Below are 18,323 nucleotides of genomic sequence, written 5' to 3'. Positions count from 1 at the left end.
TACACTGTCATGGAAGCTCAACGTGGAGGAGGGTGAGGAAGGCTTCAACGGCACTGTATGCATGTAAAAGAATGCTAAAGAAACGGCATATATGATCAGAAGGCACTGTTGTTGTTGTTGTTGTAGCAATGCTTCGCCCCACCTAACAGGCAAATTGTCATCAATATCCTCTAACGGGAGTCCAAGGAAACTTGCTGTTTCAACAGGGGTGGACCATAAGGAAAGGGGTGTTAAATGCGTTGGTTCCACATTACAATGAAAGAGATGGTTGGTGTCATGTGAGGACACATTGCAAGCGGGGCATACATTTTGTATGTCGGGGTTGATTCTGGATAGGTAAGAGTTTAACCTGTTACAGAAGGCACTCGAAGACGATGCCTCAAAACTAACAACGAAAAGCAATAATTATCATTTCACTAACACAAATTTTATATTTTTTTTACGGGAGTTGGACACAATCTTTTCATTATATTACTTAACAATTTAAAGGCTTCATTCTGTATTGCGAACGATAGCTCAGACGAACGATTCGCCTCCAACCAATTTCGTCTAGCAACGGTATTCTCTATCATTTTAGTTCGGTCTTTACGTTTCTAACTAACAGGAAGGCAAAAGTAATTGTCAAGTGATAAATTGCCATCGTTTAACATAGTGCAAATACACTAGCGATTCGTCTCTGATCCGCAACGGAAGTTCGTTTCGTAATAGAGAATGAGGCCCTAAGATTAGACATTTTTTTAAATTTGTATTTTGACTTATCAGCAACAACAGAATCATGTTTAATTGTATGCCGCACAATCATTATAGCATCATATAACGGAGCTCAGTTTCTTCCAAAAATTGTTCGGCACCGACACGTAAAATCAATGTACATGTTCTAAAATTAACGCAACCTTTAACTAATTATAAACTATGAAAATAAAATCAATGTCAAACTCACTATCAAACCTTGGAAATGTTGAAACGTTCACCACCAACTTGACGTTCTTCAAAGTAATCACATTGACCCAAAACACTTGAATTAAGCTGTAGTCATAACAGCACCACCACAAGCTTTCATTGTACGTTACAAATCTTCTTCTGGTACACTAACAGCACAGAACATATCACGATCTGCAAAATACTGTGTACCAACATCACCAATTGGTAGTTTAGATAACACAATCTTGGCGCCTTACTTCGCTAGTTTATTGTACAGAATACGCCTTTCAGCATAAACAATTTTCTGATACTCTTGAACATTATCAACACGTACGTCAGCATTAATTAATTTAAATTTTTTTTGTGGCTTTGGGTCCATGAAAGGAAAGTACAGCGTCCACAACCATTTTAGAAACGAAACGTTTTTGTTGATGAATAAGTATGGAGGACATTGCTGTGGCAGCGCATTTTTCCAATAAAGCACTTGTTCGTTTGATTGGTGCTTCGACATGTACAGCCATGTCATATTTTGGTCATGCTTAATTAGAACGCTTTACGTATAGCTTTAATGATGATACGTGCATGCACGCCTTCCTCAACATATGGTTTAACTTCACCTGCATAAAATACTACTGAAGTGGTGCCATCGCCGACCTGATAAGGGAAACATTTTTATTCTACACATTCTAATATAACAAAAAACTTACCTCAGCATCTTGAGATTTGGCGATGTCGATTAGAGTTTTACAGCTGGATGCACAATATCCAATAGTTTCATAATGGTTGCATCATCATTTGAAATTGTGGCCTTACCACTGGAATCAACAATATGCTTGTCCATACTGCGTGGACCCAATGTAGTGCGTACAGCGTCCACAATTGATTGCGGGTCATTGATGTTGGATATGAGTTGAGGTTTACCTTGAGAGCTATCGGTACCCACATTTTTTACACAAAAACTCATATGTACCCAATACAAGTTCAGGACATTCATATTTATCGACACGCCGGCCGGTGTGGCCCAAATGTTGCAAATATACAGTTGGCACTGTTGAGAAAAAATATGGATCAATGAAAACAATTAAAAGTGAAAGATTTTTTTTTACCATCTGTTGTTACTTTACATTGGTATCGACGACCAGCATCTACAAATTGTATATGAGCCCTGCAACGATTACATCTAATTGGACCCAATGCACCAAAATTTACAATGGGTGGCTCATATTCACCCTCAACCGTTCGTGCCATTGGTTAGACGGTAAGTGTAATGGACAAAGCTGATGTTTTTATTAAACCAGCTGTTGCAGGTATGCAATACAAAGAGGACCTGCAAAGAAGAAAGATCAATGTAATTGCCAAAACAAAACATTAATTTCGAATAGCGATACCTAACGTAACGTGGCGAGGAGTTACCCTGATCTTCTACCACATATTTTGTGGTCACCAATGGTGGAAATAAACCCTGTTCATTAGTAATAAAAGCACCACAAGCGCTATTTTCTTATCGGATTTGGCATCTGATCGGGATCTAATTGGCCTTGGGCTTGATCATACTGTTGCGGCTGTTGATATTTACCAGTAACAGGTGCAGGTGGTTGCTAAAGAAAATAATCATCAGCAAATTTTTAAATATATTTGTTGTATTAGCATACATTATAACCAGGACTTCCGGGCGTGTCCGGGTATTGGGGGTTAACCCGGCTTGTGTGGTTGACTGGGCATCGGCACCTGTCCAGGTTGTGTTGGTGGCATCATTTGACCCATGTAACCACGTGGTGCACCTGGTTGTTGTAGAGGATAACCTGGCTGTTGAGGTTTTCCATTTGTACTCGATTTCCAGGTAATGAAGTGTATTGTGTTGTTGATTCCATTTGTTGGAGACGTGCACGAAGTGCAACAATTGTTGTCTGAAAAAATATTAGAATTTGTAATATTGTACAACTACAAACATAAATACATATTAAATTCACTTTCCAAACACTTACATCCAACATCGCTAAGTTATTTTAATTTACTTTAATGCTCCAAAATTAGCACAGGCCTGCAGCTCAATTCGCAGAAAATGGCGGACTCGTTGAAAATTTTTTTCCACACAAAAATGCCATATTTCACAATACCTATTAATATAGTAGGTGCGAGAGAGCACGATACATTGTGGCAAAGCTAAATTTGTCAACATGCTATTTCATTTGGAGAATTTTTCATTCCAAATCGTCACCTCTGGTAAAAAATTCGTGTGGCTGTGTGCGTTTTTGGTCACACGATTTTTGAAGGGATGTTGCGATTTACGCGCATAGATTTCTTCCACCTTGTCAGTTATTGATGGAGAAAATTCGAAAGCCATATTTACCATCCAATACCGAAATGGAACTGTAGAGGAAGAAACATTTTATAAAATCTAATAAAATCAAAAAATGATAGTTGTGCTAAAATGGGGTAACGTATTGTATGTTAAAGTATAGCGAAGTCTCAGCGGCTTTGTCCTGGTGAAAATTGAGTTTGAATAGGTTTTATTCTTCATTCTTAGCAACATGTACGAAGGTACCTGGTAAGATATTAAAAATCCTCAACGCTTTTTTTGCAATAACTTAAAAAAACTCATATTCAAACTTCTGCTTAACTTCTACATATCAATAGCTACCTTTACCACCAGGAGTCACTATTGCTTCTACGCCTATGCTATTGTTTCCTACATCGATGAGTTTTTTAATAAAAAAAAAAACAGATCTCTCTCCAATCTCTCCAGTTTTGTCGCCTCGCGAAACCTGATATTGTCATCAACCAAAACAGCGGTGACCTTATTTAAAACATGGCCGCGCCAAATGTCGACCATATGACATTACCCTACCGACTGTTTTACACCTTAAAATTTTGGGTGTGACTTTCGATCAGGATATACATCTTGGAGAGCGTGCACTAGTAATTGTAACGAAAATCCAGAGCTGTAACAAATATTTAATATAATTCGATAAATCGGATGTACTTGGGGTAAATATAAATAGACGTTTGCATGGTACGCGTCTCCGATATGGTCGCCAAACTTAAAGGTTACTCATTGGAAGAAAATACAGGCCTGCCAAAATGCTGCCCCCAAAACCGCTACGGGCTGCCTTCTTATGTCCTCGGAACACCACCTGCACAATGAAGCGAGAAAACTCCCAATAAGGGAAAGAAATGAAATGCTAACCAAACAGTTTCTGTAGAATACCCAGAAACCTGGGCATCCCAACAGACATCTGATTGTTGATCCAACACCGCTTAGGGGCTTAAAGAAGAATCTCCGTAAGCATTATGAGGAAAGCAGCTTGAGCGCCGACCATATGGCCATAGTAGTATAGCGTCCTCAGTCACAAGACGAACAGACTACATGATTCCCTACCTGCACTTTGAGGGAGATCTTAAGGCCACAATAGAGGTGGACGGTTGGCGCAAGGGTGCGCAAATGGCGGACGAGGCGATATATGTGTACACCGATGGTTCCAAAATAGTGGAAGGAGTAGGGTCTGCGGTATACTGCGCTGATCCGGAATTAAGCAGATCCTACAGGCTGCCGGATTACTGTAGCGTTTTCCAAGCGGAAATATTAGCCGTAACCAAAGCAGTAGAAACCCTGGAAGAGAATAGCTTAAGCTGCAGCCGTGTTAACTTTTATATTGACAGTCAAGCAGCAATTAAGGCAATAATCTCGCATAGCACAGCATCTAAATGCGTGTTAGAGTGTAAGCGGTCTCTAGAGAGAATCGGGACAGGGAGAAGCATACATCTATATTGGGTCCCAGGGCATATGGGAATAGATGGGAATGAAAAAGCGGACGAATTAGCTAAAAAGGGCGCATCCCTTGAAGCTTGCTCCGTAGACGTCCCAATTAGATTGGGCGAGATTAAGCGAATGCGAGAGGTGCACATGATCGACCAAGCAGAAAAGGCGTGGGTTCAAGCGCGGGGCTGTAAAGTGTCGAAGATTATGTGTAGGTCTTACAACCTTAGACTAACACAGTTGCTTCTATCATTAAAAAGAGAGGACTGTAGACTCATGACGGGTATTCTGACTGGACACTGCCTTCTGGCGTCACATGCCTTTAAATTAGGCTTGGTCAGTGATAGCAGGTGTAGGAAGTGCGGGTTGGAGGAGGAAACGATCGAGCACGTTCTGTGCTCGTGCCCTGCACTTGCCAGGCTAAGACTCCAGCTATTAGGAGTGATACAGCTTTCAGATCTAGAAGCAGCAAGTGGCTTAAGTCCTAGGAAGCTTCTAGTATTTGCCAAGAGGACGGAGTTATTTTATAACATAGGTACGGGTTTTTGATAGCGTTTTTCAGTTTGGTCGTTAAAATAAACTTCTGGTAACACTACGGACTCAATCAGTCTATGTGAGGTCCTCATGGACCGGCCAGTTCAACCTACCTACCTATGAGGAAATACGAAACCTGAGAACTCAGCCGTATGAAGCAAAAAAACACTAGCAGGTCCTCAGTGAACTCCACAAACAGGTGTCGGGCCTTTATGCTAGGAATTGCCCGGTGAATCCAGTACTCAAAGAACAGTACCCAAAACTTGCGGAAGAGGACCGCATACTCCCCAGGGAAAAGCGAGTCACTCTAGCTCAACTTCGTTCTGGATACTGTAACAGGTTAAACTCTTACCTATCCAGAATCAACCCCGATATACAAAATGTATGCCCCGCTTGCAATGTGGCCCCATCTCTTTAATTGTAATGTGGAACCAACGCCTCTAACACCCCTTTCATTATGCTCCACCCCTGTTCAAACAGCAAGTTTCCTTGGACTCCCGTTAGAGGATATCGATGACAATTTCTGATCGGTCGCACCTATTAGGTGGGGCGAAGTACTGCTACAACAACAACAACCATCTCGGGAACGATTAATATCATCACTTTAAAACTTCTAAGCCATCCCGCCTCACCCCCTATTTCCACGAGGAACTTGGGATCGCCATTACACATTACACTGAACGAGTCCACGGCGACGTTACTGAGCAATTTAACGCCTTACAGGTAGTTGGCAAAAGAAACGGCATATACCACCAGAAGGCACTCGAAGACGATGCCTCAAAACTACAACCAAAAGCAATAATTATCATTTCACTGACACAAATTTTATAGTTTTTTCTTCCGGAGTTGGGCACAATCTTTTCATAATATTACTTAACAATTTAAGATTAGACATTTTTTTCAATTTGTATTTTGACTTACCAGCAACAACAGAATCATGTTTAATTGTACGCCGCACAATCATTACAGCATCATGTAACGAAGCTCAGTTTCTTCCAAACCCAAACCAGACCCAAAACACTTGAATTAATATCATTAGCTGTAGTCATAACAGCACCAACACAAGCTTTCATTCTACGTTTCAAATCTTCTTCTGGTACATGAACAGCACAGAACATATCACGATCTGCAAAATACTGTGTAGCAACATCACCAATTGGTAGTTTAGAAAACACAACATTGGTGCCTTACTTAGCGAGTTTATTGTACAGGAGACGCCATTCAGCATCAACAATTTTCTGATAATGTTGGACATTGGAGGACATTGCTGTGGCAGAGCATTTTTCCAATAAAGCACTTTGTTGTTCCTTTGATTGGCGCTTCGACATGTACAGCCATGTCATATTTTATCATGCATAATTGTAATGCTTTACGTATAGCTTTAATGATGATACCTGCATGCACGCCTTCCTCAACATATGGCTTAACTTGTTTTAAGATTTCACATGCTTAAAATACTACTGAAGTGGTGCCATCGCCGACCTGATAAGAGAAACATTTTTATTCTACACATTCTAATATAACAAAAAACTTACCTCAGCATTTTGATATTTGGCGATGTCTCCTAGAGTTTTACGGCTGGATTCACAATATCCAATAGTTTCATAATGGTTGCCCCTTCATTTGAAATTGTGGCCTTACCACTGGAATCAACAATATGCTTGTCAATACTACGTGAATCCAATGTAGTGCGTACAGCGTCCACAATTGAATGCGAGGCATTGATGTTGGATATGAGTTGAGGTTTACCTTGAGAGCTATCGGTACCCAAACATTTTTTACACAAATACTCTTGTACCCAATACAAGTTCAGCACGTTCATATTTATCGACACGCTGTCCGATGTGGCCCAAATGTTGGAAATATGCAGTTGGCACTGTCGAAAAAAAATATGGATCAATGAAAGATTTTTTTTTACCATCTCTTGTTACTTTACACATTAGACATTGGAAACGACGACCAGCATCTACAAGTTGCATATGAGCCTTGCAGCGATTACATCTAATTGCACCCAATTCAACAAAATTTACAATGGGTGGCTCATATTCACCCTCAACCGTGCGTGCCATTGGTGAGACGGTAAGTGTAATGGACAAAGCTGTTGTTTTTGATAAATCAGCTGTTGGAGGTATGCAATACAAAGACGACCTGCAAAGAAGAAAGATCGATGTAATTGCCAAACAAAATATTAATTTCGATTATCGATACCTAACTTAACGTGGCGAGGAGTTACCCTGATCTTCTACCACATATTTTGTGGTCACCAATGGTGGTAATAAACCCTGTTCCTTAGTAATAAAAGCACCACCAGCGCTATTTTGATTTTCAATGATAACGCTTATCAGATTTGGCATCTGATCGGGATCTAAACGGCGTTGGGCTTGATCATACTGTTGCGGCTGTTGATATTTACCAGTAACAGGTGCAGGTGGTTGCTAAAGAAAATAACACAAAAATAATCATCAGCAAATTTGTAAATTATTAGTTGTATTAGCATACATTATAGCCAGGACGTCCGGACGTGTCTGGATATTGGGGGTTGACCCGGCTTGGGTGGTTGACTTAGCATTGGCGTCTGTCCAGGTTGCGTTGGTGGCATCATTTGACCCATGTAACCACGTGGTGCACCTGGTTGTTGTAGAGGATAACCTGGATGTTGAGGTTGTGGTGGATAGCCCGGATTTTGTAGCATTGGTAGATAGCCAGCCTGGGGAGGTTGTTGCTGCTGCTATCGTGGCATTGCATAACCCGGTTGCTTTTGTGGTATATACCTTGGTATAACTGGATGTGGTGTCATTGCTCCACCTGGACCAGTTGATGCGGGCGGCATACCTGGAGGACCATGTTTCTCATGGCCACCAAATGGCTGGTGCATATGGTGTTGAGGTGGAATTTGACCGGATTGTGACTGCATTACACCAGACTGTCATGGCATTGGACACGATTGCGGTGGCATTTGCTATTCACCTGTGTGCTGGTATGGAGCTGCAACGCCGCCTGCACTTGATGTTGGTGGCGTAGCTGAAACTGGTTGTTGACCAGTCTAGAAAAATAACAAAATTTATTAAACACAAAGTATGAGGCAAGCCAGGTATATTTGCCCTATTTATAGTCATCGGATTGGGACCACCAGGTACAGCTTTCCCTGGTGGTGTCCTTGCTGGAGGCGATGGCGAATCCATGGAAATTGGTGCATTGGCTTGAGGCGGCGGCTTAGCTGTTTCACCATATTGACCAACTATAAAGTTATTATTGTTGTTTTAATTTAATTTAATTTAATGCTCCAAAATTAGCACAGGCCTGCAGCTCAATTCGCGGAAAATGGCGGACTCGCAGAAAATTTTTTTCCACACAAAAATGAAATATTTCACAATACCTATGAATATAGTAGATGCGAGAGAGCACGATACATTGTGGCAAAGCTAAATTTGTCAACATGCTATTTCATTTGGAAAATTTTTCATTCCAAATCGTCACCCCTGTCAAAAATTCGTGTGGCTGTGTGAGTTTTTGGTCACACGATTTTTGCAGGGTCCTATTACTTTATTTTGTCTTGAGTTGTGTTTTTTACATCAATAGAGTTTACGCATAAGCTAAGGCCACACTGCGCTACACTACACTGCCCTGGAAAATATTCGCATGAATTCTTAAGGCCGCGGCACATTGAAATTTTTCATATAGATGGTTTTAACACAAGCTTATGCATGCCAGTAACATCGGCACAATCAACCAAGATGTTGCGTTCGTAAATATTAAGGTACTTCAGACTTGGCCTTGCCCATTCGCACACAAAATTTTGCGAAGCACTGGTATAAAAATGATTCTTATGCAACAAAAATACTTGCTAATGTATTTTGTTTCGAATTCATTTGTATTACTGCAGTTTTTATTTGCAAAAAATGTTAGAAAATTTACCAACCAGTGGGAAAAATAATTTCACTTGCAAAGTGTGCCAACACCCAACATGCTTCCAATAAAATTTGGGAGTTGTCTACTTTTCAATATCAGATGGCGCCAGTGTGGCTCATTCTACCGTTCTCCATAAAAATACATGCAATCTACTCATAATGCATTAGCTTGTGTTAAACTAATCTATATGAAAAACTGCTTATGTGTCGGGGCTTTTATGAATCACGACTAGCGGCAGCAGCACTGCGCCGCGCGGCCATCCCTGCAAAAATTGTTGGATTACGTGTTCCATTTTCTTCATGTTGGAGTACTCTAACAATACTGCGTTTGCGGACCACCATCAACCGATCATTGCTCGTTTTTTAACGACAGTGATCACGGCACGATGACGATCGAACAGAGTTGCCAAAAGTAAAATATTGCATGCAAATAACTAATAATAAAATTTTACTTTGGCAACTCTGATAAAATGCAACAGCGCACTGTTTTTATGTATACATACTATATTATGTATAGAGAAATATTAGTTTATTCACGTAAATGCTAAATAACATAAGAATATTCGTAGTATAAAATATACAAGTTGTATTGCCCCTCTTCATTTACTCTCATTTTAAATTAAATTCACTTCGATAATTCTTTCCGACACAATTCCTCTTTAGTACTTTGGCATATGATCCTCTGTGGGTGCTCCATGGAGTACTATAGTGAAAGTACTTTGGAAAGTACTCTCACGTGTGTACTCTATGGAATACTCACAAACAAAGCGAGAGTGGGATCACCTACTCCTCTCTTAGGACATCGCAATGTTAATTGGAGCACATTTTTTGTATGAATACAGATTAGATTTGGAGCAGTCCTATACTCCCAAAGGAGTATTCCTTACATTATTTATAGAGTACTCGCGTTTTTTGAAGGGATGTTGATCAAATAGCAAAAAATTGAAGTGCAGTGTAATGCAGCGCCGTGTGGCCTTAGCTTTAAACTTTATAAGGACTGATAATCGTCAAACTTTAAATACCTCTGAAATTGCTGCGCATAAAATTAGTACTACTAAATTTCAAAACGCATTATAATCAGATGTAACTGAAATATGTGTCTATGTTTCACCTCTACACTAATTCTATGTATCACCTCTTAAAATGGTGTGTGTCCACAATTGATCGCAACTGATTCAGCTATATGTTATACAGTGTGGCCCCCAGAGGTTTGTGTCTCCGATTTTAGGTACACCCTGTTCTGGAGCTAGTTATTTAACCACTGCCGCTAGGTGGGTCTCCCAAGCATTATCTAAGCGAGGAAAAGCGTTTTTTAACGCGCAAATGTAAACGTATAAAAAAAAAAAAAACACGCGTAGCCCTACAATAATATAACTCCCTGTACCTCTTTCTTACTTGTGCCTGACACTATGCCTATATAGCATAGCCAACAACCAACAGTTGATGGCAGGCGGCAACAATATGTTATGGAAACGCATCTTAAATGGAGCAGCAAAGAAAGCAGTCGGCATGATCTAGTGGTGCTCTGTGGCTAGTCATGTCGGCTGGGCGGGGTTATTGCCAACCCTGCTTTCCTGCGCCATAAACGGAAAAAAGGTCATATCATGCCTTAAAAAAAACCGTCAAAAAGCGCAGAACTCATCCAAAACTCTTAAAATTCAAAAGAAAACGACATCCGGTTGAACCGGATGCCACGGACAACCCGTTAAACATGCAAAACAAAATTCAAAAAAAAAAAGATATTAAAAAAAAATCTAACGCAAAATAAATGTACCGAACCGGAAGTGACTGGTTACCAAACGCGGAAAATCAAAATGGAAAAAAAGCTAAGAGTTAAAAAAAGGTGAAAATGGTGAAAATGGCCGAATATACATAGGGGGCGCCGCGGGTATTGTTGCGACGCCCTGTGTTGATCCCACCCTCAAACCCATGGCCACCGACGCACTATATTTCGGTGGCTCCTTTTCTAAATTCCCTATGTGCCTTCTAAATCAGAAAAATAATCAGCATTCCCATTTTATATAAAATTTATTCAATATACATTACTAAGCCATAGGTATAATAAAAATACAAACAAAAAAATCAAACAAATTTAAAAATTTCATCAAAATTGCTGTTTGTGTAAATACGCAAAAGGCTCAAAAGAAATAAAAAGCCATATCAGATGTTTATGTAAACTACCGAATGCAAAACTAATAAAACCAAAAAAATTAAATTTAAGTTCCTTTCTTTTCTTTTCCTAATGTGTTCTTCGTTATTTAGTTTAAGTTTAGTTATTTGTATTACCCCTTTCATTTGCTATTCATTTATAATTGACCTTTTGTTTTGTTAATAACTCACTTTATTTATGAGGTTTTATCTTATGTTATTTGTTTATTTTATTGTATTTATTTATGTATTAATTGTATTTAGGCATTTATTTATTTACTGTATTTATTTTACTTTAATTGATTTTAATGTAGTTTTATTCTAATTTATTTTAACCTTACTTTATTTTATTTCATATTCGTTATTTCATTTATATACGCGCAAATAATTTTTTTTGTTATTTACCTAATTTTAAGTTTGTATATTTCTCTTTTTGTTTTGCATATCAATTAAAAATTTTCTCTTTATTTCAATTCATTCTCCTTTTTTTTGTTCGTATCTAGTTAAGTAAGGATAGTCTTATTTAAAATTATCTTTACCCTTAGTTTTAATTAGTTCTTTGATGGATCGGGCGCTTCGGGATATTCATACCTGGGCATCTAATGTCAGGTTGAAAGTCAATGCGGAGAAGACGGATATTGTCTTGTTTACAAAGAGGTACAAGGTCCCAAATTGGACCAGGCCTAAGTTAGGAGGGTTGACCTTACAGGAGACACCTTGCACAAAATATCTAGGAATCATCCTAGACAGTAAGCTGTCATGGAAGCTCAACGTGGAGGAGAGGGTCAAGAAGGCCTCAACGGCACTCTATGCATGTAAAAGAATGCTGGGGTGTACGTAGGGCTTATCGCCCTCTCTTTCTCATTGGGTTTTTACAGCGATTATAAGCCCTATTCTATACTATGGAGTTCTTGTTTGGTGGAAAGCCACACAAAAAACAACATACCTAAAAATTAGAGGGGGTATGCAGACTATCGATGCTTAGCATTACGTGAGCCCTGAAAACAACCCGACGGCTGCATTGTATGCCATTCTGCACATTCCAGCTGTAGACCTGGTAGCAAAGAACAAAGCATTAACCGCAACCAGGCTCGGTGCCTCGGGGCAGCTTGAGCGCCGACCATGTGGCCATAGTAGTATAGCGTCATCAATCACAAGACGAACATACTACGTGATTCCTTATCTGCCCTTCGAGGGAGATCTTAAGGCCACAATAGGGGTGAACGGTTGGCGCAAGAGTGCGCAAATGGCGGACGGAGCGATACCTGTGTACACAGATGGTTCCAAAGTAGTGGAAGGAGTAGGGTCTGCGGTATACTGTGCTGATCCGGAAATACGCAGATCCTACAGGCTGCCGGATTACTGTAGTGTTTTCCAAGCGGAAATATTAGCCCTAACCAAAGCAGTAGAAACCCTGGAAGAGAATAGCTTAAGCTGCAACCGTGTTAACTTTTATATTGACAGTCAAGCAGAAATTAAGGCAATAATCTCGTACAGCACAGCATCTAAATGCGTGTTAGAGTGTAAGAAGTCTCTGCAGATAATCGGGACAGGGAGAAGCATACATCTATATTGGGTCCCGGGGCATATGGGGATTGATGGGAATAAAAAGCGGATGAACTAGCTAAAACGGGCGCATCCCTTGAATTAGACTGGGGAGATTAAGCGAAGGCGAGAGGTGCACATGATCGAACAAACGGGAAAGGCATGGGTTCAAGCGCGGGGCTGTAAAGTGTCGAAGATTATGTGTAGGTCTTACAACCTTAGACTAACAAAGTTACTTTTATCATTAAAAAGAGAGGACTGTAGGCTCATGACAGGTATTCTGACTGGACACTGCCTTCTGACGTCACATGCTTTTAAATTAGGCTTGGTGATAGCAGATGTAGGAAGTGCGGGTTGGAAGAGGAAACGATCGAGCATGTTCTGTGCTCGTGCCCTGCACTAGCTAGGCTAAGACTCCAGCTATTAGGAGTGATACAGCTGTTAGATCTAGAAGCAGCAAGTGGCTTAAGTCCTATGAAGCTTCTAGTATTTGCCAAGTGGACGGAGCTATTTTATGCAATGCGCTGTCTACCGACTTGCCTTTGGTGTACGCATGCTGTGTTGTGGAGAGCAGCTTTTCATGCACATTTTAATTTATGTACAAATCTATCAGCCTCTCAAAGGTTTTGAGCAGAAATGATGTTAAGCTAATGGGTCTATATTCTTTGGGATACACGTGACCGATCTTCCCCGCCTTTGGTAGAAAAGCTACACGAGCAGTTATCCAAGAGTGCGGTACATGATTCAGTCTTATGCACCCATCGAATATTATTTTAAGCCATTCCACGACCGCCCTACTTGCGACTTGTAGCATGGCCGAAAATATACCATCTGGGCCCGGCGATTTAAACTTAGAAAACGTCTTCACTGCCCGCTCGATCTTGGTATCGGTCACCAAGCCCGGCACTACTAGCTCCGTGATCGAAGTGTGAGTGATGTCTGCTGGCTCTTCAAACCCGTCTCCCGATGAGAAATGTGTATCGAGAAGCACCGCAAGGGATTCCTCACCATTACGTGACCATTCCCCGTTCTCTTTCTTTATTATCCCTGGACTATGTTTCCCTTTGCTAGGACTTTTTTCAACCCTGCTGTTTCGCTGGAACACTCTATATCCGTACAGAAACTTTTCCATGAGATTCTCTTCGCCCTGGTAATTTCACGCTTGTAGATCTTCAGTAGATCCCTGTACTCGTCCCGACACGCTTCGCTTTCCGCGGTCTTTGCGAGCTGAAACATTTCTTTTACCGGTCTCCTTAGAAGACTCAGCTCATTGCTCCACCATGGCGGCTTTGCTTTTCCTCTGAATCTTCTTATAGGGCACGCTTTGTTATACGCAGTCATAAGCGTCCTTGTTAGGAATTCATTCGACTCCTCCAGCTCCTCTACATTAGCAACCTCTTTGGGTTGTCCCAGTTTTGTTTCTACATGTTTCTGGAATTTAGTCCAGTTCGTTGACCTAGGGTTTCTAAAGGTTCCTCCCTTCTCTACCCTCTTTAGGGGGGTGTTGAAGCTGATATAAGCATGGTCGGAGAAGGATGGTCTATCAAGAACCATCCAATCATACCTTGATATATCCAGAATATTGCTGGATGTTGGACCAATGTATGTAGGGACATATCCCCTGTTGGCTATCTGCAAATTGGTTTGCAGGATGTAACAAAATTGGGATTCGCCTCTCTCGTTCGTATCTGCTCCTCCCCACGCATTGTGGTGCGCATTTGCATCTGCGCCTATGACCAACCGCCCTTTGCGCCCTTCCTCCTGTACTGGCCTTTTGCACTCCATTGGTGGAACCTCCGCAGTATGGGCCATGTTGAAGGACGCCAGGATAAATGCCTGCTTATTCTTTTGCTCAACGACCACCGCTACGAGATCCTCGGTGGTGTAATTAGGCAGCATATATGAATGCAGCAATTTCCTTACCATTACTACATCTCGCACCCGTCCTTCCGTTTGCGTGTTGTAAACGCCAAACCCGCACGCGTTAAGTCCAGAAACCTTTCCTCCCGATAGGAGCCACGGCTCCTGGATCAGCGCCACGTCAAACGAACCCTCCTCAAGGGTTAGGAGGAGTTCGCTCGACGCAACTTTACTGTGTTGGAGGTTTATCAGTAGGACTCGCAGCACCATTGGGCTGTTTGTCCCCCTCCAGCACCTTCGGCTTGACGTCGTCGTCCTCCCCTTGCCCTTTTGGTTTAGAGTGTTCGAGGTCCCCTTCAACCTCTTCGTGAACCGGGTGTTCCTCTGTGCGAGTCACAGCACCATTTAGCGGTTTGTCCTCTTCTAGCACGTTCGTGGTGACGTCGGGGACCTCCACCTGTCTTTTTTCCTTTAGGCTTTTGATGTTCTTTTCGACTTCGCCCACCTCTAGCGTGTTAGATTTGTTATCCTCAGGACTTCTTTTCCTGAGTCGCATGTAATTTTTGCCAGTGCCAAAGGACATTTTGCCAAGCTGCGTGTACAAAATATCCTCCTCCTGCTTGTTTATTTGGAAGATGTAGAACTGACCATCCTCGGTAGGCCGAGATACAGTAAGTACCTTCCAATCCTGTGTCGGTATGTTCGCATTCTGATTCTGCAGTGTATCCTCCGACCTCATCACGCATGGTATCCATACCTTAACTTTTGGTACCGTGGGGATTTGCGCTTTATCCACCACCTCAAACCGCGCGTTCGTGCCTTGTTTGAACCACTTCCTCCAGCCACCGCAAGCTCGCGATGTTGTCGCACGCTATCATCTTCACACCATTATACCACCCCCCCGAAGCACAGGTTGGAAGGGGCTTACTTCGTTGTTCCCGCATCATCTTAAGAATTAAGCTAATAAGCTCCCTTTCCACAGATCTCCACCTTTCAGTAGTTTGTCCGAAAGGACTTCTACAATCAACCAGCGCCACAGTCAGTGACTGCTTTGCCACATCACTCATCTTCTCGGGAAAAGCAGGAGTCTTAGTGTTATCTCCCTTTGGCACCTCCGAGAAAGCCGGAGTCTTAGGGTTAACTCCCTTTAGCGCCTCCGAGAAAGCCGGAGTCCTAGCGTTATCTCCTTTTGGCTTATATCCTACTTCCGTAGTTGGAACTTTCCTCTGACTCGCAGCTTTCGAGGTAGTTGCTACCTCGCTACTGGAGCCCATCTGTCTTACAGCTTTGGGCTTACTTGTCTTGTCTATGCGACTGCCCTGCCTCGCGGGTCTAGGACTGGGTCCTTTCTGCCTCTTGAAAGCAGGTTTGTCGCCTTGCGCCGAACGTAGCCTCTTCATTCTGCCATTCGACACTTCTTCCTCCTCGTACCGGTAGCAGAACCGAAGGTTTATCGCAGCAAACCTTTTGAACTGCCTTCGACCTACTTCTACCGCTTCATGGGCCCATTCCTTTTGATGTCACTATTGGTGGTGCGGTAGACCGTTTAGGTGGGCCTCTGCCTTTTTGTTGTCGCTGTTGGTGGTGCAGGAGGCCGCTTAGGTGGGCCTCTGCCTATTAATGTCACTGTTCTGTTGTTGCACAGTGCGGCGCAGCTGATGATGTTCATGCGCGGTTGGGGTGTACATTTGAGGGTGGTATTGGCACACGGTGTTGCGCTGTTGGCGGTGATAGCGCGCGGTTTGGCTATGGTGAAGATATTTAACGTTGGTATTACTTTCCAAATTTAATAGATTTTAAATGAATACATTCCGCACACAATAAGTTTATTCTGATTATATGCGCAATGGCAAGTAGTTTTAAATTTATCCATAATGAACGATCACCACGCGAACACAACCGACACTTTGCAACGCACTTTACATTTTTATCTTTTCAAATGGCGCACCACGCCGTCATGGCGTTAGGAAGAAAAATGCCACTCCTATTGCGAGTGCGCCACGGAAAAGCACCGTTAAATGGCATGATTTACCTGTGGTTGCCATGGTGGAAGCCGCGGTAACATTCCTGCAGCCATCATTAAAAGTTCCATATACTTTGTTTTTGTGAACCGAAATCGTACTGCGCTGAAATTGTCAAATCGTATAAAAACTACAAGTCAGCTGTCACCTTGTATAGTCACGCCATGGTGGTTGCCGTTATTGGGAATCTTCCCACACCATTAGATTCTTTGGCGATGCCACCCGCGCGAAATTAACAAAAATTTGTTTTAAGCACCCCAGGCAGACATGAGTGAGGGTGAATCCTAACCTTTTCCCTATTAACTAACCTCCTACCACCAGTCAGTAGAACGTTCAGAATGTGAATCTCCCAAGCGGACCATAAAAAACCTGCTTCGCTTCGAGAACCTGGCGAGGAAGCGAACAGGAAACCGGTTTACCCGTAGAGGGCCACTTCCAGGAATCTCCGAGATCAGTTAACGTGGGGCACGACTCACCCCTAAGATAAGAGTCTCAAAGTTCTACCGCGAAGCTAGCCGGGCAACAGAGGGTCCATCAAAAAACCACTTCAGAAAAAATGGTAAAGTAATTTTATTTCCTAGTTAAAAGGCTTTGCGACAGATAGACATTTATTATGGAGAACTCGTCAAAACTCCGTATGGTATTTACTAGTGGCTATCGCACCCACAGAAAGGCAAACAAAAATTATGCATGTAGACATTTTGATAAAGGAGAACTCGTCCAAACTCCGTAAGGCTAGTCCAACCCAAGTTTGGCCTGCCAGGCTGTTCACGGTTCTCGGTGAGAACGCGTGTGAACACCCTATGAAATCGTTGCTCGGGGAGAATACTGGCTTGAATGGGGAGAATTCGAGTTGTCTTCGACCGCCAAAATGCCCAGACAGGGTAAATATAAAAAATCAAATTTGTATGTTTAAAAAAAAATCAATTAGTAAAAGCAAGAAAATGTTCTCGTTGGTTTATTATGGACGAATATCCGAAGCATGGAAGCGATCTATCAATTTCCCGTTTAGGTCCTCGGGATCATACAATGCATTGTCTATTTTTCGGAGCACTCGACACTTAAAATATTTCGGCAGGAATTTGGCGTTAATGCACTGTTTGAAGTTACTTAAAGCAAAGTTTTTCCGGAAAACTTCCTGACCGTCCTTGTAGTTGACTTGCCTAGAGCGCTTGTTATAGGCGTTTATTCCCCTGTCCTTTGCCTGATCTAAATTTCTACGGATTTGCTCACGAATATTATTCAACTTGTCGGCTCTGTTTGCTATGGTAACCTGGTCTTCCCTGAGGCTGCCGAAATTTTCCAAAATATTGTAAGCTGATGCATGTTGAACCATGTTTTGACCATATAATGCAAAGTATGGAGAGCACTGAATTGCCGTATGAAAATCACTTCTCAAAACTGATAAAACTTCGGGTATATGCTTATCCCAATCGGTATGGTCTGGTTTATCCTTCAGGAAAAATCTCAATTTAGAAAAAATTTCTCTATTAACTTGTTCTGAGGCGTTCGCTTGAGGAGAATATAACTCCGTCCTCGCGTGTGTCACCCCATAATTTTCTAAAAATTTTTTCATTCCTTCGAGATAAACTGTTTACCGTTGTCGGTATGAATAAACTCAGGGACCTC

The 18,323-nt window shown here is 41.8% G+C and overlaps 1 long non-coding RNA gene and 1 pseudogene across 3 annotated transcripts in view; one reads left to right on the top strand and one right to left on the bottom strand.

The window, feature by feature from the left end:
* The window catches only part of LOC137250120 (uncharacterized), a 122,834-nt gene that overhangs the window by 70,849 nt on the left and 33,662 nt on the right, over nt 1–18,323 (top strand). The window lies entirely within an intron of this gene.
* LOC137247701 (T-complex protein 1 subunit eta-like) lies at nt 1,272–2,169 on the bottom strand (annotated as a pseudogene).

Source organism: Eurosta solidaginis, chromosome 4 (assembly GCF_040869045.1).
Source record: "Eurosta solidaginis isolate ZX-2024a chromosome 4, ASM4086904v1, whole genome shotgun sequence".
In the NCBI taxonomy this organism is placed as follows: domain Eukaryota; kingdom Metazoa; phylum Arthropoda; class Insecta; order Diptera; family Tephritidae; genus Eurosta; species Eurosta solidaginis.
Note: the sequence above shows the minus strand (reverse complement) of the source record. Positions and strands in the feature narration are given on the sequence as shown.